The sequence below is a fragment of the Sinohyriopsis cumingii genome, chromosome 18 (genome assembly GCF_028554795.1).
Source record: "Sinohyriopsis cumingii isolate HCF-2022 chromosome 18, ASM2855479v2, whole genome shotgun sequence".
Lineage (NCBI taxonomy): Eukaryota > Metazoa > Mollusca > Bivalvia > Unionida > Unionidae > Sinohyriopsis > Sinohyriopsis cumingii.
Genome location: NC_142978.1, coordinates 18339807 through 18366312, shown reverse-complemented (window position 1 = coordinate 18366312; position 26506 = coordinate 18339807).

Sequence of the window (26506 nt, the reverse complement as noted above, 5' to 3'; positions counted from 1 at the left end):
AGCAATGCACTGTTTTAATTTACTACAAATTTAATATATATTTTTAATTTAATACTAATTTAATACATTTTATATATTAATAATAATAATTTAATACTAAATTAATACATCGCTCTAGTCTGACACAAGGAACGCTCCGTTTTAATACTAACTTTACATTGCTGTAGTGTAAAACTAGAAATAATCAGCTCCAATCAAATGTTACCAATACATTACAGAAATCTTCTGCTCTAGTCTGGCAATACCAATACATTGCTCCAGTCTGACAATACCGATACATTGTTCCAGTCTGACAATGCCAATACATTGTTCCAGTCTGACAATACCAATACATTACTCCAGTCTGACAACAATACATTGCTCCAGTCTGACAATACTAATACATTGCTCTAGTCTGACAATACGAATACATTGCTCCAGTCTGACAATACCAATACATTATTCCAGTCTGACAATACCAATACATTGCTCCAGCCTGACAACACCAATACATTGCTCCAGTCTGACAATACCAATACATTGATCCAGTCTAACAATACCAATACATTGCTCCAGTCTGAAAACATCGTTACATTATTTCAATCTGACAACATCAATACACTGCTCCAGTCTGAAGACATTGTTACATTGGTTCAATGTTAAACTAGCAAAACGTTCCTCAATTTGACACTAGATTTGCTTTGCTCAGATCTGAACCAGAAACACATTCATCCGATATGACACTAAAGGAATACTTCTCCAATCTAATACTAGAACGCTTTGCTCGAATCTGATACTAGCAATGAATTGCTCCAATCTGATATTATTAATAAATTGCTCCAATCTGACACTAGCAAAATACATTACTTCAATCTGATACTAGGAAGTAAGGTTTCCGAGCGGACACTAGCAATGCATTTCTACGATCTGACACGAGCAATAAATTGATCCAATCTTACACTAGCAACTCATTACTTGACTTAAACGTTTGCAGGATTTGAACTGGCACCATTCTCGTCATCAATACAAACGATACTCACTGAATATGGGTTAAATAATGGCGGCTGGACTGATTTAATTTCAACTGACTCGTCGTCACTATACAGTTGGGATACAGAATTTGAGCGGCAACCATTAGCAGCATTTGAACCTGTCTCTATGGATTTCGTACGTACAATCCCGATGAAGAGTGAACCAAAGTCATGTGAACAATATCGAATTCCAACATCACTGCCGCTCGAGTGCTTAGATCCAGTATTGCCTTCATTAACTGATGTTATTAATACCTCTCTCTCTCTCTCTCTCTCTCATCCGGGGAATTACCATCATTTTTCAAAACTACCATTGTAAAGCCTCTGCTGGAGAAACCAACACTCGACCATAATAATTTAAAGAACTACCGCCCAGTTTCTAATCTCCCATTTATATACAAATGCTTAGAAAAAGTTGTTCTATCCCAACTTGTATCTCATCTGAATTCAAAGTCTTTTCAGCAATGTACAATCTGCATGTCACCCTTGCCACATTACTGAAACTACTCTTCTAAAACTAGTTAATGACATTGTCTCTGCGTTGGACAGCGGAAAGATTACAGTCTTCACCCTCCTTGATTTATCTGCGGCATTTGACACAATAGACCATGATATATTACTTCACCGTCTCCAGCATGTATTTGGTATTCATGATACAGCCTTACTGTGGTTCAAGTCCTACTTGGTCAACAGAACACAAATTGTGTCTGCAAATTGAATATACTCCAGCCAAGTTGGTGTTCCACAAGGGTCTGTTCTTGGACCTGTTCTCTTCATTCTATACACTCAGCCGCTCTCAAGTGTCATAGATCATCATCCAGTTTCTCACTAATTGTACGCTGATGACACCCAAATGTACAAATCTAGCCACCCAACTGAAGTTGATGCTACCATCCAAGGTGTAGAGAGGTGCATTTCTGATGTGAAATCATGATGACATGTAACAAGCTGCAGATGACTGATGACAAAACTGAGGCCATTCTGATCACAACACAACGACTTTCTCATTCACATCCTTTACCTCAAACAATAAATATCAGCTGACCAACATTAAATTCACACAATCAGTACGAAACCTAGGTGTTACTCTGGACAGTATTCTCACATTGCACCAACATGTCATGAACATATGTAAGACTGCATATCTTGAGCTGAGACGCATCAGCTCAATTCGCAAATATCTTTCAGTTGATGCCACTAAAACACTTGTGTCTTCATTAGTACTTTCAAGACTGGACTATTGTAACTCAATTCTGTCTGGTTCATCTCAATATCTGCTCCAGAAACTTCAAAAAGTTCAAAACACAGCTGCTCGGATCATACTTAGAGTACCATGGTCAGAGCACACCTTCCCGCTGCTCTGTACCGTACACTGGCTATCCATTCGACCCAGAATCAAACACAAAATTTGTGCTCTGTGCTACGTTTCACTGTCGGACTCTAGTCCAACATACCTATCCGACCTCACCCATGTGTACACACCAGCAAGATACTTACGCTCTTCTGACAATCGTACACTCATTATTCCCACTATGAAAACAAAGTCATATGGACAGCTTTCTTTGCATACCAGGGCCCAGCAACATAGAATGAATTGCCCACTGAACTTAGACACAAAACCACAGTGATCACATTCAAGAGGGCTCTCAATACTCACTTATTTCGACTGCAACAACAAACTTGAAGACCGAATAATGTTTCCTACCTTAAATATTCTCAGCATGTTTTTTAATGTTTTCTAATTTCATGGTGTTTGTTTTTGTAATCATACCATTATATGTTTTTTTATCTTACAGGTGTTGTCTAATGTTGTAAAGCGCTTAGAGCTTCTAAAGAATAGGCGCTATACAAAGTCCTCATTATTATTATTTATTATTATTATTATTATTATTATTATTATTATTATTATGTCATTGAACATGGGCTAAATGTAGCCATTTGACCAATATTACTGTGCATGGGTTAAATGTTCACATGTAGATCGATATCACAGAGTATGGGCTACATGTTGACATGTAGACCGCTACCACTTGACATGGGCTATGTCATGTTTGCTAAGCCCAGGTATTACGACATGTATAAGTGCCGTGGCCATGTGTTTGATGTCTAAACATTGCCGCGGGCTAGAGTTAATCTCTTACACAAAGTTACCGTGACCCGCCAGAGAGCGGAATCTTGAATAGACACAGGTAATAGATCGTGTCAACTAGATAACGGCTTGCCGTATCATACCTACATATTAAAGGTTTGAGCATAGATCAGAGGAAACCCGCGGGGTGAACGGGGCGTGTTCTCATCCGTCCCCACGTGGATAGACAGCAAGAAGTACACTGTCCGGTAAGTTTGATTGGATCGGTTCACAGAGATATCCAATCAGAAATGAGATAGAGGGTACGATTGCAATTTAGATCCAAATTATAACTTCATAACTCACAAGCAAAAGGTCAGTAGTTCGAACGGGAAAATTGCTGAGCAAACATGATTACTCCCAGAAAGACACTCGTAATTTGGCATTATGTATGGAGTACTTGGGAAACTTGAATCACTTAACTATTGAATTGTTGTTAAATCGTTATTCGTTGAATTTCACTTTTTTTGTTGATATTCAATCGTTTAACGGTAGGCATTTCTGACTGGGGTTTCAGAGCTTTACATCTATCTTTTACTAATTTGACTTCCAACCAAATTTGAGCCTGGGAGGGACTTACATAATAATTTAGATAAACTATAGGACAGCACCCCACCCAAACCATAACAACCTCCACAGGCTAAATCTTGGCACGTAAACACATATTACAGATCATGTGCTAAATCTTGGTAGATAGAGGAATATCATGGACGACATACTTAACATCATAGAAGCAGCAACTTGATGTCATGTTTTAACTCGAAATCAGAAGCAGCCTGGTGAATTTGAAACTCGGAATTAGAATCGGCCTGGTGAATTTATAACATACATATATCATAATCGGCCTGGTGAATTTGAAACCTGCATCTATCAGAATCGGCCTGGTGAATTTGAAACCTGCACCGTTCAGAATCGGCCTGGTGAATTTCTAACCTGCATCTATCAGAATCGGCGTGGTAAATTTGAAACATACATCAATCAGAATCGGCTTGGTGAATTTGAAACATACATCTATCAGAATCGGCCTGATGAATTTGAAACATGCATCTATCAGAATCGGCTTGGTGAATTTGAAACCTGCATCTATCAGAATCGACCTGGTGAATTTAAAACCTGCATCGTTCAGAATCGGCCCGGTGAATTTGAAACATGCATCTATCAGAATCGGCTTATGTATTTATGGATGTCTGCTACAGAGGTAAATATCTAAAAATCGAGATGATTGAGGGGTGATAAAAAGTAGGCTAATATGTTATAGTACTAGAGAACTTTATTCATGCACAAGGCACATACTGATTCTTTTAACTGCCTTGTCACTGGAATATATTCAAAAAAGCTCTTTGTTATCAAAAATTAATGAAAAATAAGGGGATGTGGCAGTGTTGGTTCAGTATAAAAGACACCAGTTGTATAAGAAATTAACCTGATTGCAATAGGTCATTGTCGGATGACAATTCTCCAGAAAAACTGTCGAGTGAGACCTTACTATCAATACCGGACTTGAATGGCGTATGAGATCAATTTCAACAAGGTGCATGATTGGCACCTAAGATCAACGCCTAAATCGTACACGATAGGCGTCTGAGATGACTGACATCACGGTAAAGGCTCAGCGTCAGAGATCATTTGCAATATTTTACATTGCCGGTGTCAGAGATTAGTTCCAACATAGAATAAGATCGGCGTCTGAGATTATTTGAGTATGTTCCGCTTGTTTACATTGTCTTTTTCCATCCATCCCTTGACTGGCACTAGGAATTAGGACACATGACAACATTAAATTAACCATGTAAGCAATAACGAAAGGAACAATTTTCAGACTCCATACATTTTGTTCCGTGGGTTGCTTATTCTATAACCATCTCCTTAAAATACTTACAGTACATCGACATTGTGATTGAGTTAGGCTGATTCTCAGAAACACTAATCCAGTAATTATATATATATATATATATATATATATATATATATATATATATATATATATAAAGAATGTTACATGCTAATGCTATTCGAGACGAATTGGAAACTGAGTTAAGCTTCAAAATATCACCTGTTCCCTACAAATATACAAATGAGTTTATAGTACACTACAGGTACTGACAGCTGCCTCGCTGGGTGCTCAGCATTAAGAGGTTAGTGTTAGGACTGATCGGACAGGTGTCAGGATAACGTGACAGAGTCGGACATCATACTATCTGTATGCGGCATGAATCCCCAGCGAGAGACATCAATATAAACTGCCACACCGCAGACATCGTAGCGTTATAGCTGAAAATTTGTTAAAGCTACGTTGACAATCAAAGCCACACACACACACACACGCACGCACACAAACGTTACTACACTACAAGACGATGAGTTGTTTATGGAAGTGACTGTAGAAGATCATTCATGATCCAAATATAAACCATACTGCCTCAATATTTCATTATGAATATAAGACATAGTGAGGCGATTTGATTGACACTGTCGTTTTTCACCCACAGGATGATATATATATATATATATATATATATATATATATATATATATATATATATATATATATATATATATAAGAATACAAATCATATGGCGAATAACAGTCCTTTCAAGTGCACTGGGTCCAGCAAGGTACCACGTTTGTCCATTAATACTGGCCGCCATGTATAGCCTATCATGTGCTGAAAAATGGCGTTAAACCCTACAACAACAACAACCACGTTTGTCAGGGATTGATTAAGATAAATGTTATAAACTGACTACGAAATTAATATCTAACTAGCCTAAACTCTTTCGACTCTTAATGAGTCATTTTCAAATGCAAATACGAAAGATAGAAAAGACAAACAAATAAAACGGAATAACCGTTGTCTTTGCAAAACTTTACATGACTATGACTTGCTGCGAATGCTGAAATATATTTTATATTGATATATAAATGGATGAGCCATAGCGACTTCTGTTAATCTTACGATAACACTATGCAAACTTCTAAAAATAGGTAAAATTTCTTGGTCATTATCTTATCGACGCGGTATTGAAAATACTGATCTATTTCACTCCAGCCAATTATCATACTTATTTAACTTTAACCTTCAGTAATTCACGGTCTACGGTAAGCAACGGTCTAACTAACTCACGGCCTACAATAATTCACAGTCTACGTTAATTCAGAGCCTACGGCAATTCACGGACTAAATTAACTCACGGCCTATGGTAAATCTCTGATGACGGTAATTCACGGCCTACAGTAAATCACGGCCTAGGATGAAATTAAAGGCATTAATTTACTAGTAACATTTGTTGGCACCGTAAGAAGTTAAAATTTATTTCTCCCTACCATTCCTCTATCATACATTGTTCTATTAAATATATAGCTGGCATCATAAGACTAATATTTATTTAACTCTTCCAGTTCCCAGTCACCCAGTACTCTATTAACATATATAGCTGGCATCAAAAGATGCTAATAGTCATTTCACCCTAACTTTCCCCATTCACCCCATGCTCAATTAAACACACAGCTGGTATCATAAGACCTTAACATTTGTTCCACTATAAGATTCCCCAAGCGCCCCACGCTTAATTAAACGCACAGCTAACACCAAAATAAAATTTAATTTAACCTACCTTTTCCCAATCACCCAGCTGGTATGATAAGACCAGAATAGTCATTTGATCCCAGCACTCCCCAATCACCCCTTGTGCTATTAATCACATAGCTGGTATCACAATACGTTAATAGGTTTCCCCCGCCACTCCATAATCGTCCAGTGACTTGCATTCTTATTACCCGTTTGATTAAAATATCAAAATGATAGTGACGTTCATTGAGAGTATGTTGTCGTCATAGCTGAACGGCTTATGTTCCGGTTAGATTTACTGGAGATATATGTCTACCGTCTGCAGAGTAATCCCTCTCGCTGTAGTATTATTTTTGGCTAATATTAAGATATATTTACATAACTGAAGACCGAGTCGTACAAAACAAACGTATTTTATAAACTTTGTTGGCTTGTTGACACCCCTGGGCTACATCCCAGCATATATGGCTGGTTAGAAACTAGATGTGATATATATATATATATATATATATATATATATATATATATATATATATATATATATATATATCGTGTTTGTGTATGGGGAATGTGTACATCACGATCGCACTCGTAAATTTTAATTAATACCATCTCATGTATGGTTACGAGTAAATTTGAACAGTGTTTTAATCACGAGCATCCAGGTAGTGTGCGCCAGTACAGCACGAGCGCACGTGCAATTGTTGTTAATGATAACATCTTGTGTGGGGCACAGAAGGTACAAGAAAAACGCACATAGAATACTTTGATAATTAGCACAGTACGATCTTTACTTGCATAATAAATGAACATAATCTCGTCCGGGGTTCGAACCCGCGAACTCCCGCACCCAAAGTGGACGCTCTAACAACTAGGCCACTGGAGCTGTCTTTCTAAAAATGAGACAGTTATAAATCCTGTGTTAACAATTGATAAGTTTTTACGGTATATATCATTTTCCAACATGTAAACACTGGGAAGAAATGAAAAAAAAATCATACTGAGATATGAATTTCAGCACTGTTTTATACACATGCAATAACATCCTTTCTATCCTTCTATAAACGATTTTAAACTGACAAAAGATACCACAAGAAAGACAGGCAGGTAGCCGAAAACTCGGTTCATCAAAGACAAATATCGTTTGTTTTGTGGGCTGATTACTGAACAAAAGTTTGGTTGTTCGAATCTCAGCAGGCATGATTGTCAAACAAATTTGGATTGACCTAAATATATGAATGCTTATTTCATATGGGAGCATTGTATCGCCATATTAAAGATATTTAAAGTTAATTTACCATACGGAGTAGGGTTTGGAACATTACATGGCCTTGTTCTAGGTAATATTCGCAAGAGAAAAATATGTGTTGTGTACTTTCTTTAATTAAACATCAATACATAGTTGATCAAATTAAATACCTTTTAAATGTTTCTTCATTACTTGAGACGAAATTTGTATTAAGTCGAGGAGGACAAAATTTATATTTCATTCTACCCAATAACAGTGTATGGGAACATGATTGTCACGATTATTAAATGACCTTTTTATTAATATAATCGCTTTAAAGAGTCTTGAGAGATAATGTCTTTCTCTGTCGGATGACTGAAGGAATAAAAAGTTGTAGCTAAGACTCTTACTCCAGCTTGTATTGATTGGAAGCTATTTATGTCATAAGCTATGTCACTGACGACTGGTGCATTCGGAGGTATTATAATTAAGGAATTCTTGAGACAGTTGCCATTTTACATAGAAATGTAAGGTAGTGTTTTTGTAGTATTGATCCATGGTTATCCAACCATATTTTACACGACATAAAACTTCAATAGTTACTAAACTTTTTGTATTGGTTACGATTCTGGCTGTCTTTATTTTAACATTTTTTATTTCCCCTTTCTCATGTCATGTATAGTCTTAAATTCACAAATTTTTAGAATATGAAACTGCCAAAATAATTTATTGTTGTGTAATCGCATGTTTTTATTGTCTTGTTTGAATCCATAAAATCCCTAAAAAGTAAAATTGTCTCATAAAATTGTAAAACGACATGTGAAATTTAGCTCTTACTGGGTCATTTATAATCATCGGAATGGCTTATATTAAAGTAAAACAAATATATGAATAATGTACATGTATATACTTATATATTGTGTTGTTTCTGTTTTTATTTATACTACACCAAGTAAAGTTGGAAACATAGATCAATTAAATAAATAAAATTTATGAAGCAAACGGAATTCTGAAATTTTGCCTTGGACAAGGAGGAGGTAATTTCCAAAACCTCTTAAGTGTAGTGAACCACATGTGTCTCATCCCCCCAAAGTACGTGGAAAACACATCATATCAATAAAATAAAAATGTAGTTTTTCAAAACATCTAGACCCTGATACATGTTTTCGTTTCAAATCAAACAAAATCCTCTATAAAGGAAGCGTATAAACGCTTTCCTTGAGGTGGACCTCCTAATGTATGTGGATTTACAAGGTCCTCCTAATGTAGGTATTGTGTGTGTGTGTGTGTGTGTGTGTGTTACAGTGAAACTGTCTTTACGGCGAAGTTCATTGTCATTGGTAGTCGTTATGGATACAGTAGCATTAGGGTAACAAATCTGTGTAACCCTAATGTGTGCAAACCTTATGTAGATTAGCTTGATGATTGATTGACTTACATAATTGTATACATGTATCATAATATCATCGATAACTTGTATTAACACATTTTAATGCAACATGTGCAACATTTTATTAAATATTTTTATGCATAAATCGAACCGCGTGTTAATGTTGTGTTTCATCCCAGCGTCAGTGAATAAGCATTAAGGCGACATTTCTACAAATGCTTCCCATTTTTCACAGTTATTGAAAAGTTTAAGGAGATATATTGATATGCTTTAAAATAAAAAGATGCTCTTTTTCATTTCTTTTATCTCAAATCAAATTCCTTGCTAAGATATAACACACTGAACGTTTTGGAACGGGTTCGAAAAAGAAAAAAAACTGTAATTAAAAATAGCATTATCTTAAATTTGTGTTTTGTAAAGAATACATAAACGAAACGAACATAATAAATAACTTTAAGGCGACATTTCTACAAATGCTTCCCATTTTTCACAGTTAATGAAAAGTTTAAGCAGATATATTGAATTGCTTTAAAATAAAAAGATACTCTTTTTCATTTCTTTTATCTCAAATCAATTTCCTTGCTAAGATATAACACACTGAACGTGTCGGAACGGGTTCGAAAAAGAAAAAAAAACCCTGTAATTAAAAATAGCATTATCTTAAATTTGTGTTTTGCAAAGAATACATAAACGGAACGAACATAATAAATAATTTTTTTTGGTAAAATCTTTAAAAGAGCGTACAATAGACAAAACGATTTATAAAACTTTTACTACTGTTTTAGACATTCAATTTTTAAAAAAATATTTTTAATTATGTAATAACCAATATTTCTCTTTACGTAAACTGTAAATTAGTTGATAACTAGGACCTAGAAAGTATGAGGGACATACGTTTAGAGAATGCTGATAAGTATGGTTATATATTATTTGTGTAATAAATAACTTTCTTTGTTTTACTCATAAGATGAAGATGTATAATATCTCCTTGATATTTTTAATGAAAATAAAATATGCAGCAAATATTGAAAAGAGTCACTATCTTAAGTAATCGAGGGCAAGGTTTGAAACTCTAAGTTGAACAGAAAAGTTCTTAATATTTCTTCTGGAGTGCTTAAATTTAGCGATTGGTGAATAAGTAAATAAAGACATCAACCTTCAATATATGATGTGTCTGTTTGGTGTTCTTTGCTCTATATTAACATACATTTCAGTTCCGGATCAGGTCAAGTTTTTTGGGGGGTAACGGCGGGGGTTGCGGTGGTGGGTGTGGGTTGGGTGGGGTTGTTTCCAAAATTTCAAAAAGGCCTTGACGTACCTCGAAAGAGCACCATAGCATAAAAATGTTTGCTGAAAGTGTGCATAATGCCCAATACATGCGAGAAAGAAGAAAACGATGATGAAATTTCAAGACTACCCACACCCCTCACCGATCAGGCCCTGCATTTAATTTCCAGGTTAAATTAGACGATTGTGGCATACATTTACTATATAAGCTCACTCATATTTCTCTGACCACCATACTTCAATCACAGGGGATTGTATCGTTACAAACAATTTACCTATGGTACATGCACCATATAGTTATTGTATAATGCATGTATGACATAAAAATTGTAAGCAACGATACAAGCCCCTGTGGTTGCCATCTTGATTTCTTCTTCTCACTGCACCTCCTTAAAAAAAGAAAACAACACAATATTGATATATGTTTTGTCCTGAATGAAAATGGTGACAAGTTAATGTTATTGTTTCTGGAGTGGCTCGGTTAACATATTCAAGAGTTAAAAGAAATGGTATTGTCTGAAAATTGTTTAGGCCAGTAGGATGACATTCAATTAAGCTTATGAATGTATATAGAGAGCAAAATATCTGTTAAACAGATAAAAAGGACCATTTAAGTTTCACTCTGTCAATATCTCTCTCTCTCGTTTTCTCCCTCCTGCCACCCCTCCCTCTCTCTCTCTCTCTCTCTTTATATATATATATATATATATATATATATATATATATATATATATATATATATAATGCTTTTTTTTAACAGTAGATCATTCCCTTCAATTGACTCATTTATTCACTTGATGCAAGGAGCAATACTGGTCATTTATCCCATAGGCATTTATTGTAGTGGCGGGTATGGGTTTATCACTATTTAAGCACATGATACGTGCCAGTCAGTATATTTGGTAAAGTTAGACTCCTGGAAGATTCAACAATGCACAGGAAGCTACTGGCTAACTTTTTCACATATACCCATGTTAGCTGAGCCTCAATCTCATCCCCCATGCATAGGTGAGATGTCTAGAGGAGTGCCTTGGGCCACTGCCCCCCCCCCCCCCCCCCGGGGCTCTGCATTCATTTATTTGGTTTACTGATCAAGAATTAGGGGACTAATGGTAAGTCTGAGGTCAGCTCTTAAGCAAATATTCCTTCATAAGTCCAGAAAGATCTGTTGCTTAAAGCATTTAATACAGCATCTATATCAAGCATAAGAGTGTTATGTATATTTTATTTTCATTGTTAGTTTTTTATTTGTTTGTTTTTTATTTCAGTATATGCTATTCATAATATGCAATTCTGTGTTGTCCGAAAATAAAATCATTTTTTACCTGCCTTGAATTGTTGATTTTTTTTTTGAGTGCACATATTTATTTCAATTTGAGTCCTGAACATTGGAAATTCATTATGAATTGCTGGGTCTACCTGTTGTTTACTACACATTTTATAATATAGTAACATACTTCTAATTATAACTAAAATGTTATATTGTAAACATTATGAACCTTCAAGAAGGTTTTTTTTTTCCATGAGGTAAATGGTTTCTTTTTAGAAAATATTAATTGTGACCTGAGGTCAGGCAGAAGACTATATAATTTTGTTGCAGGAAAAAAGTATTAATTTGTGCTATAAGATCTTGCGGCAGAATCATTTGTATTATTTTGTGTCCTTTAATTCATTTAGGCTGGAATTTATTTCTTCAAAGCATTTACATCAACTGATTCTTTTCAGGAAATACAGAGTTATCTTTAAAAAAATAACCTCCTGGGAAATAGAGCCTTCAATTCATACTGAAATGTCAAATAAGGATATATTCTTGGATTGTACTATTGTGATCCAACAAAAGACTGTTCATACATCAAAACGGCATGGGTCGGTGTTTGATTTAATCTGAATTCCCACTAAAGTTGATTCAGAACTTTAAGTATTGGGACTTGTATCTGTAATGATTGGATTATTTGTGAATTAATAGGCAATACCTTAAGTTCCTTTTCTTTCACATATTTAATTTGTATTCCTGGGAAATAAATTATTTGTTGAATTTTACAACACGTTTTGCTTCCCATCTTTTTCTATTATTTGAAAACCATTCAGTTGTACTAGATTGCATAACTTAAAATTTTCTTTATTCAATGTATAGAGTTCTTTGTAGCTTTTGTAAGTTGGATGACTTTCATTATGTAATTCTGATTAATAATTGCGATATGGGGTTATTACTTTCTAAATTTTAATTTTAATATACTGTACAATATGTCACATTGACATATTTGTCTTTCTTACCAATGAAGTAAGTCGCTATTAAATACAAATGGATATTTCCAGACTGTCTGCACACGAAGAACATTGTATAGGTTAATGAATGTATATATGTACATTACAGTCAAGCTAATAAAATGCATACCACTTTTTGTTATTTTCAAAATATCAGGTAGAGCCATTCCCCTTGATAGCAGGAATATCATCTGTAGCAGTCCCATCTGTATGTCAGCTGAAGAACAGCTGTATTATCAGATAACTATTGTGATACTATTTTTACACTTTACATGATTAATATCAAAGATTCAGTTATGTTAATGGATGCATACGTATTCAGAATTGTATCATGACTTACAATTTCAAAATGAACAGAATAGATATGCAAAGCTTTAAATGTTAATTTTGATAGGTGCTGTCATCTAGCTCCACTTATCTTGTAATAGTGACTCAAAATCTCTGTTGTAACAATTATATTAGTTTTTTCTTCAAATATTTGAGTATATTATCATAATTTTATTTCATCCATATGTGCTACTATTAATAGTGAAATTGAAATTAATGTTGATATATATTGTTAAAAAGGATGAGTATATTATAAAGTGTTTAGTTATCTGACATGATACTTTATTTTTCTTCATCCTTCTATTTTCAGCTTCTGTGCTGTAAGCAATCATTATATGCTCATTTTTTCTCCGTTAACTTTACATTGTCAGAATTGCTTTAGTATTTTACAATATTGCACTCGCGCGCAACTTCATACTGAACTCACATGTGCCCAATAGTGCATTAGGAACTACTTTGTAAACAAACCATATACACTCTCGTAGTACACGCTTTACGTTTTGGTTGATTAAATTTGTTTCTGAATAAACTTAACGAGATATCTTGTGGCCTGCAACATACCAGCTGCTTTGGTACATTCCGCATTCACTTTTTTGACACAATGTTTTAGATTTAGGTTATCTATAGATGCCAGACAGGGTCCGTACCAATCACATGCAAGTGACAAGGTGTAAACTGTCTTTTTTAGCTGGTAATAAGAATGGCAAAAATATACTTAGTTTTACATCCTGAATTTCCTCAAAATGTACTTTCTTAGTTCTGCTAATCTGAATTACATGAGCCATGTCATTGGTTCTCAAGCTTGATTACACATTTAAAGTTTTACTGTAATTTAGACCCTATTACATGTGCAATTACATCCTCCTTACTGCACTCAAAAAATAGCACCATATGTTACCAAAAGGGGTTAAATTAAACAATATGTAAGGGTGATGGAGTCAAAATAATTAACCAAGTATATCATATAATGCACCTATGATAAACAATTTCAGTATATATTTCTTGTTCATAATAAAAAAATAAAAAGAATATTTGTATTTTGCAGCAACAAATATGAGCAGTTAAAAAGAAATTATAAGCTTCAGCGGGGAAGTTCAGTTTTCTAAACAGTTTAAAATTTAATGGGGGACGTTTTCTGCTAAAAATTATTGGAAAGTCCACAAGCCCTGCTTACTATTGATATATATATATACAAAAAAGGATCAGGTATGCTGGACCCTAATACAGGCCTTTTATAGTATAATTATTATTTTTCATATTCTCATTGCACATAATGAATTTATTTTTTCTTGCTTATCAGCATCATAAGCATGCTTAGTTTCTCTACATACCTGCACCATTAATAGACTAAGCGTCCCCTTCCTTTCATAGAAAAGAAGAAAGAGTGGATATTAAATTCAATCCCTCTTTCATGCACATTTGTCTATCCCACTTTTGTTTCAAAACATTAACTCGTGTGCTGGACTTCAAGCAGTTTTGATGTACTTAGAATTGATGCTGCACTTTCGTTTGATTGTGAGCATTGTTTATTATTGTCACAAGAACTACGTTAACTATTACTGGATTGTATTGAAGTTTAGTATTCGGCTTATTTATTCAGAATTGTCAGCCTCCCATGTTAAGGCTTACAGTGCATGGGAATGTGCAAATAACATAAATGTTTTACAAAGACCCACACTTGGACAGCAGTGATGTGTGAGAACTCCAACAGTTTAAAGTCATGCATATAAATGTTTACTCTGCACATTATACAATTTTCATTCTTTAATTTTTGATTTTTAATGTGTAATGTACTTGTTCACATACATCCTCTATCACTGTTCAAACATCAGGGTTCTTTGGCTCAACATGAATGGTTTTTAAACTAAATTTTGATTGGCAAATTGGGTCCTTGTGTCGTGTTCAGTCCTTGCATGAAGAACTGTTGCAAATACCGTTTGAAATACAGGCTTCCAGAAAACCCCAAAATGGCTGATAGCCAACATGATTCGTCTTCACATGATTTTGTTTGTAAAATACTGGCTGATATTGCAATGTTGATGATACAGATTTTTGAAGTTGGGCATGCCACTCCCCATTTTAAAGACATTAGAGAAGCTCCCAGTTTAGATAAAATGGAGTACATGAACATGATAACAAAGACAGATGTGATATCGCATAGTCCATGTGTACTGAAATGCAAACAATTGCAACATTAATTTCCTTCAAGGCATGAAGATTGCTTATCATGCTGATACCTCTTTTCGAACATTAGAAAATTACAAACAGCAAACTTCAGATAAAATGCAAAGGCTTTTGCCTAGTTAACATATTTTTTTTATGCTCAAATTGAATTTTCCGGATTTGTCAATATACACTTGCTACATCCAATAAATGAAATGAAATTTGAAAGTTATTGGCAATCTACTTGCAAATTTGTTTGTCAGTACTTATTACGGCAATAACGAGTTTTAAAAGAGTTTTTAATGATAATTTGGTTGGCAGTAGTAATTACTTCACCATGCAAACGTTTAAAGACAGGGACAGTTTCATGCTGTAATGTTTTCCACCATTATTATTCCCTATTTTTTAAATTATACGTTCTTCGCTTCAGCTATGAGTGGATACACTTACTGCTCCAATTTTATTTTTGGCGAAACTTTAATATAACAATTGCATTAATCTCCTGTTGTTTCTATTCACATACACATCACATTCTCGAGATATTGAAGGTCTAAAATAGGTTATAACAGCTGGCATATAAGAAGTACACGATTGTAATTGGTGGTTTTAACATTAAACCTATAACAAATCACCATACCAATATGCTTTGTTCACAGAGAGAAAACATTTATCATATTCCGTATGGATCGATATGTAGAGTGAATTTGCATGAGCTTGCATATATATATATATATATATATATATATATATATATATATATATATATATATATATATATATATATCCTTAGGTTTTGATATAGAACATTAGTAGTTTTAATATAAATTTACTTACAAAAGTTGAATGGCACACCAGTTTGATATTTAAGGCAAAAAGCAGGTAGATGTATTGTTTACTTCAAATCAATAACAGGCCAGGAGCTTCAATGTAAAATTGATGAGGAAAAAGAAAACGTTTACTAAGAAATACTTAGAAGAATAAACTTTTCTTTGTAAGAAAGTCATAATCAAAATTCATAATACGTTCTAATTTCAAATGACATTCAGGAAATGAACTGGATAATTTCTCTCGTATGTGAGTTTTGGAGGGCAAAATATTGAAATTATTTAACATGTTCACAAATTTACTTTGAGTACAAATACTGGACAAATGCATGATTTTATTATTTTTGGATCAAATTGCAGATATGTCGTGACATTTTGTACAAATATATTTTGATGCTTTATTCATTACACCTTACCTTTGCATATTATGATTATGCTATTTGTAATGTCATGACGTCTAATTATACGTGTAAACATAGAGCAAATGTTATATGCATAACAGGGACCCCGAGTGGCCGAGTGGTCTAAAGCGCTCACCGTTTCAGATCTACAACAACAAGAACACCATGCCTACCGATGTAATGTGTGTTTGAGATATAGTTAAAAATACCATGGTGTTCGTCATTTTCTGACTTACATCTCCTATAAAAATTGCATTTTTTTGTACCACTGGACAATATTCTTTGAATACTGCTGCTAATGGTGAAGGCAATGATTGATTTAGTCTGTCTTGCAATTTCATGTGACATTATATGTAATGGTGCAAAATTTTGCAGAGATAAATTTTGCAGTACATTCTATCATGGTCAAAGTGACACATAAAATTTAATATTGACGTCTGGGCTAGCATCACAACAAATCTGGTAGCTATCGGCGGTTAAACTTTCTTGTTTGTAAGCACGAGTGGATTTTAATTAGGACCTACTAGGATAACGGTTAGAGAAAGACAGAGTGAAATGTCAACATAAGGTCAAGAGCAATGTTAACATAAGGTCAAGAGCAATGTTAACATAAGGTCAAGAGCAATGTTAACATAAGGTCAAGAGCAATGTCAACATAAGGTCAAGAAGTGTAAAATGACAAGGACTACGACTAACCAGAGCAAAGATTTAGGAAGTCTTTGACCATTTGAAACAGGTGTGATATAGTGATATTTACCGAATATTTATTAATACAAGTAGTCTAGAGATAATTATTCCGACTTCGATTGGAGTGTTAACATGTTTTGGCAGTTAGAGAAGTAATCCTGACCGGCTAAGCTGGACGAGGGTGTGTGTGGTCACAGGAGGAATTCAAGGTTTCAAGATATTCCCATCGTGAGATTAAGCAGTATAAGTTCTGAGGAAAGCCTGAATTGAACTCTGAGGAAAATTAATAAGTAATTTCTCGTTAAATAGCTCATCCAAGAAAGAGGGTCTGGAAATTGGAGAGACACATAACCAGAGATTGGCAGAGGGAATTCTCTGATGATAAGTGAGCTAGTGCGAGGGAAGGCACAAAGGTATTGTCTGAATTGCATACAGCATCTTCATTGATGTAAATTTGTAATTATTTGTTCAATTTATTCATTATAACTGCCTGCTTATAAGTTTTTCTTGAGTTCACAAAATAATTGCGCATTATTGGTCTGGAACGTTATATGATTCCAATGTTGTATAAATGTCATACAACATTTATTCGGTATGGATGAGTTCGAATGTAGTGGTTTTGTATGTAACAAAATCATGAATTGTAGGAATTTCATGCATTTCGTCTAATACAAATTGTGAGAAGTAGTTTATCTGTCTTAAATGATGTGCAATATGGATGAATTGATCATAATATGTTAATAACAATGAATTATTAATTAGGAAAGTTACTTAATTTGGTCAAGGATTGAAATCCATTAATTTAGTAATTAAACAGTTTATTCTTTTCAACCAAGAACCGATGGTGTTCTATTAGGGGCGCATGCTAAATGACATCATCAGCTAGTGATTTAAAGCCTACAGGGTGCAGTAATAGTTATCAAGAGGTTTAATTATGTCATATTCCAGAGGAATCTGGGGATCATCTCAAAAAAGAGATTAATTTATAGTAATAGGCTTGTGAATGTGAATTGTTTGTAAATTGATAATAGCTAAGTTCTGTTGAATTAGGATAAATGATATATCACATATAAAAGAGTGTGAATATTTTGTGATCCAGGAGAAGAAAAGAAACACTGACTCATGTTTAGGTTCGGTATTATATTTTTATTGAAGAAAAAATTAGATCCATACCTATACGGCACAATCAGAAAAGAGGGTTGCCTGTAACCAAGCGTTGTGTAACGTCGCCCTATTAGAAAGAGGGGTGGTTATTTGGGTTTGGCTGGCGTTATCCAGAGGATGACTTCACTCGATATTATAGCCCGGCGGGAGTGAAAGAAGAATGGAATTTCAATAGAGAACTGGGCGAGAATACTGTGAAGAAATAAAACAATACGAGCCCCCTTTGACAAGAAAATAATAAATGTAATCAGAACAAATTAATACCGACACTTATAATTCAATTTAGATTATATAAGTAGAATATAACAGGTGTGTCCAATTTGGATTTATTACATCATCATAACGAGAGGTGAAGAGAGCGCAATGTCCACGATTGATTGATCACCATCATTCACTTTTGAGGAATATCAACGTCTCTTAGTCCATCCTTCTTGACTTCTAGATTGTGCCCCTTCACGAACTTCCTGGTCTCTTTATTCTGACCTCGGCCTTCTTTCTTTCCTTTCCCCGTATTCCTGTATTCGGACTATCGTGTCTTCCTCTCCGAAAGATGTTCCTCAAAGGACAAACTTACCTCATAAGACTGTATACCTACTATTTAAATGCACATACAATTCCCTTAATTTTTTTCAGAACCTGTGGCTATCCACACACCGCATAAATTCTGATTTAGTATGGCAGGACATTGACTTCTCTTTCCAGCGGCAAGTCTTAAATTACCACGCAAACGACTACTAAGTATTACCGTATTAATGTACATATGCTACTACATGTTCGATTACTATTGCATGAAATTCCAAAGAAATGTAACTCACGGTATTCCTTAACTACAAGATTATCCAAGCATTACACAATCAGATATAATTAAGTGATTATTGTTAACTCACGATGATCTGTATCGTCCTAACAACAAGGGAAGTTATTTCATAAAACCATATGAAATCTTACACATATGAACGTTTGGATCGCATGTAATCAATTCTACCAACGAACTAATAACTGTAAAATTGAAAAGGTAATAGGCATAACAATTCTATCATCAATATTTTCCATGAAACTGAATAAAATATATTGCCTAATAACTCTGACATCAACATGTTTCCATGAAATTGAATAAAGCAGGTTGCATAACACCTCTCTCATCAACACATTTCCGTGAATTGAACAAACGATACATAATATGGAAACCTATTCATAGCAAACACATTTGCTTAAAACAAGCAATCAAATAATAGAATATTGCGTGAAACTAAAATTGCGAACCTCGTTGCTGTTTCTTCAGGACTTGTGCGTCCTTGCGTTAAACATGTCTTTCTTTTTACACGACAACCAACTGGTCCCTTTCTTGTATCACGAGGAAGGCACTAATCTTTAGGCTTCCATGGAGCAGACTAAGTTTCCTCTTCTTGGAAGTTCTCAGATTAAAGAATTTTGACTAGGGTCGTCACTTTAAAGTCAGATTGCTCTGATTTATTCTACCCAGTCGTAGGAAATTGTTCCTAACCTTGCCCAAAGAAACAGTTTCTTTCATCAGATTTAGACAGCTCAGAATCTGTGTACGACAGTGCGTGACAATTTTCTCTTTGAAAATATGATAAGTTGACATAGGTTCCTACCAAACGGTCAGGGTTGGTAGCTCAACTGTTTACATTCTAAAAGCCGTGTTAAGATATCCCGGTCAATTTCACTGGGTCGGAAATATTGTTCCTTTGAAGTTTATATTGACATGTGGGGGGGGGGTGAACGAAGAAAGTTCGAAGTGACCTTTCACAATGACTTGTCTGGCTTAACTGTGATAAGACTTTAATTGCTAAATGTATTCAACTTAAAATTTTCTGTAATTCAAAATTCGACACTTCACAAAGTGGATGAACCTAAATGGTCAGAGGAAGAGGGAGAGAAGTAAAAAAAAAAAATACCACAATGCCAACTTTTCACCATCAGTGATTTGGGAAAAGCAATTATGGCTCAGTTAATTTTAGTAATGAAGTAAAACATCTCAGCCATGGTTAAGTGCATAATATCCTAAATTAGATCCTATTAGTTAGCCAATAAGTACATACAATTTAATAATGTGATACACTAATTGTTCATATTTCTGCTGACACTGAGCATGGTTTGGCTGTGGAAATAATGTTTCTCAATACGGCCAACCAAAAGGATGTACAATCAAAATAAGATCATACGAAATAATCCTTTATCTCCACGAATAGTAAGACAGTTAAACAAAATATACTTGGCTGCACACTATATATTGTTTTTCCATATACTTTTGGGTAAAGGAGAACACTTGAAAAGCTTTGCAACTGTATGCTACGGGTAGGTCATTTTAAGTAATTATCTGCAAACTGTGGTGATAATGAATCTTGCTCATACAGGGTAGTAGTCATGTTTTTTAACCAGGATATAATTATGCAACATCCACAACCAACCAGCAATACCAGTTGTCAGCAATCCAATGCTAGTTGCAATGTGTTAATGAGACTGTTAATATGGCACTCAAACTGGCAGCGAACTATTGTTAGTTGTAGTTTGTGGTCCTGACTAGTTATGTGCAGTACAGCGCGCATGCATTTTCGGAGCCCAACTCAACGCGGTGGAAGACTTAATCCATCCACTTCTTGCTTTGGCGACAGAGCAGGAAGATACTAACAAATCACCACAGGGCTTTGGCTGGCACGCCGATGGCATCTCCACTGTGAAGCAGCTGATCAGTATTATGGATTGACATTAAAAGTAAATCAATGAAGATCACACATGGAAATATCAACTAGTCATGAGGGATTAACAATCAATTGCCGTTTCACCAATCAGTGATCTTTATTTTAATCATATATATATGGACAATATAAATGAATTTGAAAAGTCTTGTGTATTTTGCACATTTGGAAACTTACACGCTGACTTGACGAGAGGCCCACTTTGTTGAGCTTGTTTTGAACAGAGGAAATTTATCCTACTGTTTAAATATGCAAAGCAATACTCTGAGGTATGGAAAATTAAATTCCAGATAGCACAAACAACCAAAAATATTTTTTTAAAAACGGTATTTACACTTAAATCTTATCTTAACCTTTTGTTTTAGTCCTTAAGTAGTAATAGCCCTGTTATGAGATTGACTATACATGTAAACACCTACCCACTAGTTCAATGGACATGCACTGTATGAGACTGGTCATTTAATTGTCAGAACTAAATTATTATTTCTGACTGCAGCATTTTTTGTTTTATTTTATTCTTCACACAATAAGTTGTTTCAAGTAAAGAAAGGAATGGCAATGTATCCTTTTTTATACCACAAATCAGAACAAGTCAATAGTTGTTTTGCATTCCTCCCCCTCCCCCTTTAGCAACCTAAACGGTCTCTTCCTAATAAAGACTTGGCTTCAGTTGATGTGCAGCAGAAATCAAAGCAGTTACCATTGTAAACACTGTTTATAAATGGTAGCACCAGAAGATGTGTATTTCAGCTTGGCAAAGGTGCGTTTCAATCACACGAACAACTTGGCTCGTTCCACGTAATACATGTAGCTCAAATTATGATCCAGTTATTAACAATGGAAGTTTTGCTGATTGAAATTTGAATAGTCAATGGACGATGACCACCCACGTAAAGACTGAAATGTCATGCGTGATTTACAATCAGATACTATTTCAAGAATCAAGTGATCTTAATGTACATAAAATAATGACAGAAGAATGCAACGTCTATTCTGTACATTTAGAGAAGGTTGATAGACTTAGTTTGCAATATGTTTATACTTTTACCTTAAACAAAGAAATCTGAATAAGCTTACGAACCATATGGATTAGACAATTCAATTCCAGTTAACAGTCACTTTTGTCCCGCTAATATGTTCTTAAAGGTTCATTAATGGTATCAGGGCCTTAAAGAAAATATTGATTTCTTAATTACTAAAAGCCGATATGGGCCATGTATGCAAGCCTGATTGAGATTTGAAATCAACACGGGCCAACTATTTCACTGATGCATGACAAGAATTAAGGCCCAGATATGGTCTCATGGTGCAAGCTTTTTTTAATTTAATTAAGAAGATGACCACGACCAGCTGAATGTTTCATATACTATTTAACCGGTAATTATTTATTAATATTTATGTAGTGTTATAATTGCTTATGTGTAATCAGGCACACGCCCAAAGGTGAACCCATGGGCGCAAAGCAATCACCCTTAGTTGGTTGGCTTGGGCAGGCAAGTTCACCTGGGTCAAGTTATATTCGTTACAATTATGCGTTGATTCCTATTTCAACATCTCAACCGATTGCAGCTGTCATCCAATTAAAATAATGTTTTTTGTACAAACGCTGACAAACATTGTCTGTTGCGTAGATTCGAACCTGAATGAAGTTTCACAAGGCAACCATGGAACGAAGAGTGTCATCCGCCTTAAAATCTTCACCATCACTAAAGAATATATTACTTGGAATAAACATATAAAGGATACAGCGGTGATGCTTTCAAAAAAATGAGTAACATTAACCCTATAGTCGGAGAGATAGAAAATTTATATTTTTTCATTGTTTCAATATCACACATTTACGTAAAAGTAAACAGACAGCTGTGAATTTATATAATTTTTCACAGTATTGTACTATTAGTGTAATACTAAATTGTCTGACTGACAGAAAATGTATAATTCCTCACAGTGTTGTGCTATAGGTGTAAGACTAAATAGACAGATAGAGAATTTAGAATTGTTCACCGTCTTGTACTATCAACATCCAAGAATTTAAAACAGAAATCACACCCGTTGTGTCATTTGTAACAGAGCAATGATAACTGGCAGTAAGTTAGTTTAAACGTAGGCTTGTTAGTGTTGTATGTGGGGTGCAAAAAATAATATAAGCTTTTATAATAGTATCCATGGGCCTGTTCAGCTGATAAAGCTTTAAATAAACATTTTATAGCTGAGCTGTTATTGAACTAATTGAGGATTTTAAAGTGAATTGAAACAAATTGCGTGTGGACAGGTGTGTGTTTCAGTGTAGCCGTGTATACATAAAAAACGTCATTTTTAGCAGCGTAGTTGATCATACAACTCAACATGTCATTGGGAATTTCCATGTTAACAGAATGTGAAACATTTCCTTGTACAGGGTTCCGGCGGTGGTTATCAAGTTGAAAAACTACATTACATTACAATACATACGGAAATAAATAGTTATGGTAATCATGAGTGATTCTGCATTTACTGTGGAATCTCGTACGGCTAAATAAGCTACACAGTGCCTAGAGGCAGTTAAGAAATACCTTCCAATACGTGATTCTATCAAACAGGAGTTAAAACAACATCAAGAAGCTCAAGTGGAATTTACAGAAGTACAGAACAGTTATTTAAACCAATTGTCGAACCAACCAAAACAATTGCTACTGCAACTGAGAAAACAAAAAAGCTATTGGAACATTACTAGTGGATATTTCTGGTCATCGTCAACCCACTCCATTGCCCCATCAACCGCTTCAACCACCACCACCAGCTCAACCACCTCAGCAATATCTCTTCATCCACCACCAAAAGTTAGGACTAGCATAACATATAAATTTACTGAAGAAGTTATTGCCTCTATCTGAGATAAAGACCAAATATTTGATATTGCTGCGTTTGGATATGGTGGTAAAGATAAGTATGTCAAACCTAGATATATTAAAACTTTAAAAGGTGCTGATTAGGTTAAAGATGTATATCGCGTCACTACTAATACTAAGCAGATCAAATTTGAGGAATATAATAATTTTGAAATCTTTAACCAGGCAGTAAAGGAACATGCAGAAATTGTACAACGGAAAAGGAAAGAAAATCAGGAAGAAATGATTCGTAAACTTAAGCAAAAAAAAATCTTAGGCATAAAAGCTAGGTCTAAAACAATGAAAGAAAAAGAAAAAAGATGGGTCATAGTATTTCCAGCAGCACCCTCTGGAATCACGTCACTATCTATATATATATAAATACATTGATGAGTAAAGTAAAGACGGAAGTGATATGACAGTCAGAAGAGTAATGATAGGAAAGGCAGAAATAAGTCAAAGAGTGTCAGTTTATGTTTTCGTCCCTTCATACTCAGACCAGTCCAGCTACCTGAGCGGCGATGAGATAAGGAACCTCAACCGGCATAGCCCTGTGAATAACTAGCTCTTACTTATAGCCGACTAGTTCATTAGAATGTGATTTTGGAAATCAACTGTTTGTTAAATACCAAGTCAGGAGCTTCTGCAATTATTGATAGTAATTTGTTATATTTCCCTATTGTACATTGGAAAAGCTGAACATAAGACGATTTGTCGATGCTGACTTTAGTTAGAACTTTTTCCTGTAGAGTGCCCTAGTTTGGATATATGCCAGGGTCAGGTATTTGTCCGCTGTTATGTTCTCTAGGTTGTTCGCAATCTTGTACAACATGGTCAGCTGGGCCTTGGTTCGCCTGGATTCGAGTGATTCCCACTGGAGATGGTTCAACATTGTACTGACACTGCTAGTGTTACGAAATTTATTTGTGGTGAATTTAGCAGCTCTCCTCTGAACCATCTCTATCTTGATTATTAGATCTTTAGTATGTGGGTTCCACACAGTAAAGCAGTAAAGACCTGGTCGACCCATATTGAAATATGCTCTACTTTTCACTTCTTCATTGTTGATTTGGAGGTTGCGTGGCAGGAAACCAAGGTTAATGTTCCCTTGTTTTCAAAATATTGTCTATGTGCTTTTTCCAAGAGAGGTCTCTGAACAATTCAATCCCTATATATTTTTTGCCTGCTCATTGGCTAACTTGTGCCCCTTAAGAGTATATTCGAACAAGATTAATGATTTCTTCCTGTAAACTCCTAGGATGCTGCATTTTTCTGGATGGAACGACATACCCCAAGTTCTTTCTCAGAGGGCCAGTTAGTTCAGATCTTCTTGAAGGATCTTACATTCCTTGGATGCAATTATTTCCCAGTAGACTATACAGTCATCTGCAAAAAGTCCTGTGTTGGATTTGATGCTCACAGGTAGATCATTGATGAACACCAATAAGAGGATGTAACCCAAAACACTCTCTTGAATTACCCCACTCACAACCGGTGCTGGGTCTGATGCTGCTCCAACTACTAAATTCTCTGCGATTGGAAATCTCTGATCTATTTCTGGGTATTACCCCTGATGCCATAGTGGTCCAACTTACTGAGGAGTTTTTCATGGGGGACGCGATCGAAAGTCTTACTGAAGTCAGGGATACCAAGGTCATACTGCTTACCTCTAGGGATTCGGCAAGCTCATCCACTAGGGTTAATAGCTGTGTTTCACAGCTCCGTCTGGCACGGGAGACATGCGTGCAGTCTGTTAGAAAGTTGAAGTGATCTAGATGTTGCAGACTATGATGTGTTCAAGCATTTTGTAGCAGATACGTGTAAAGGAGACAGGTCTATAATTGCTGGCCTTGAATCTGTCTCCATTTGTGAAGATAGCTGTAACGTTTGCTATTTTCCACACATTAAGAACATAACATGTTGCGAGGCACTTCTGGCAGACATAATTCAAGTATGGTGCACACTCTTCTGCTTTATCTTTCATGATTCTTGCTGGAATCATATCTGGTCCTGTGGCCTTCAGTGGGTTAACTTTCCGCAACAATCTGTATACACCTTCTTCAGTAACTTGGATGTCAGCCATTGGTGGGTAACCATCTCCAAGTAGGCTTGGTAGATCACTCTTATCCTCTTGTGTGAAGAATGACTGGTATATACGATTCAGTATGTTTGCCTTGTCGAATGCCTCTGAATCTAGTTTCCCGTGTTCCTTGAGTGGTGCCACACCACAGATGTCTCTATGCAAGGACTAATGCAACGCGAGAATCATCATCAGATGCCAAGTGATGGTAAACTGTTCAAAGTCAGGAGGCTTCAAGAAAAACTAAGGTCACGACCGACATTGTCAGAGACTTACTATTTGATGATTACTAGGGCCTCAACGCTGGCTCTAATACTGACATGCAACGCAGTTTTGACAAGTTATATGATGCTTACACAAATTTTAGCCTTGCTATAAGCAGACATAAAATTGAAG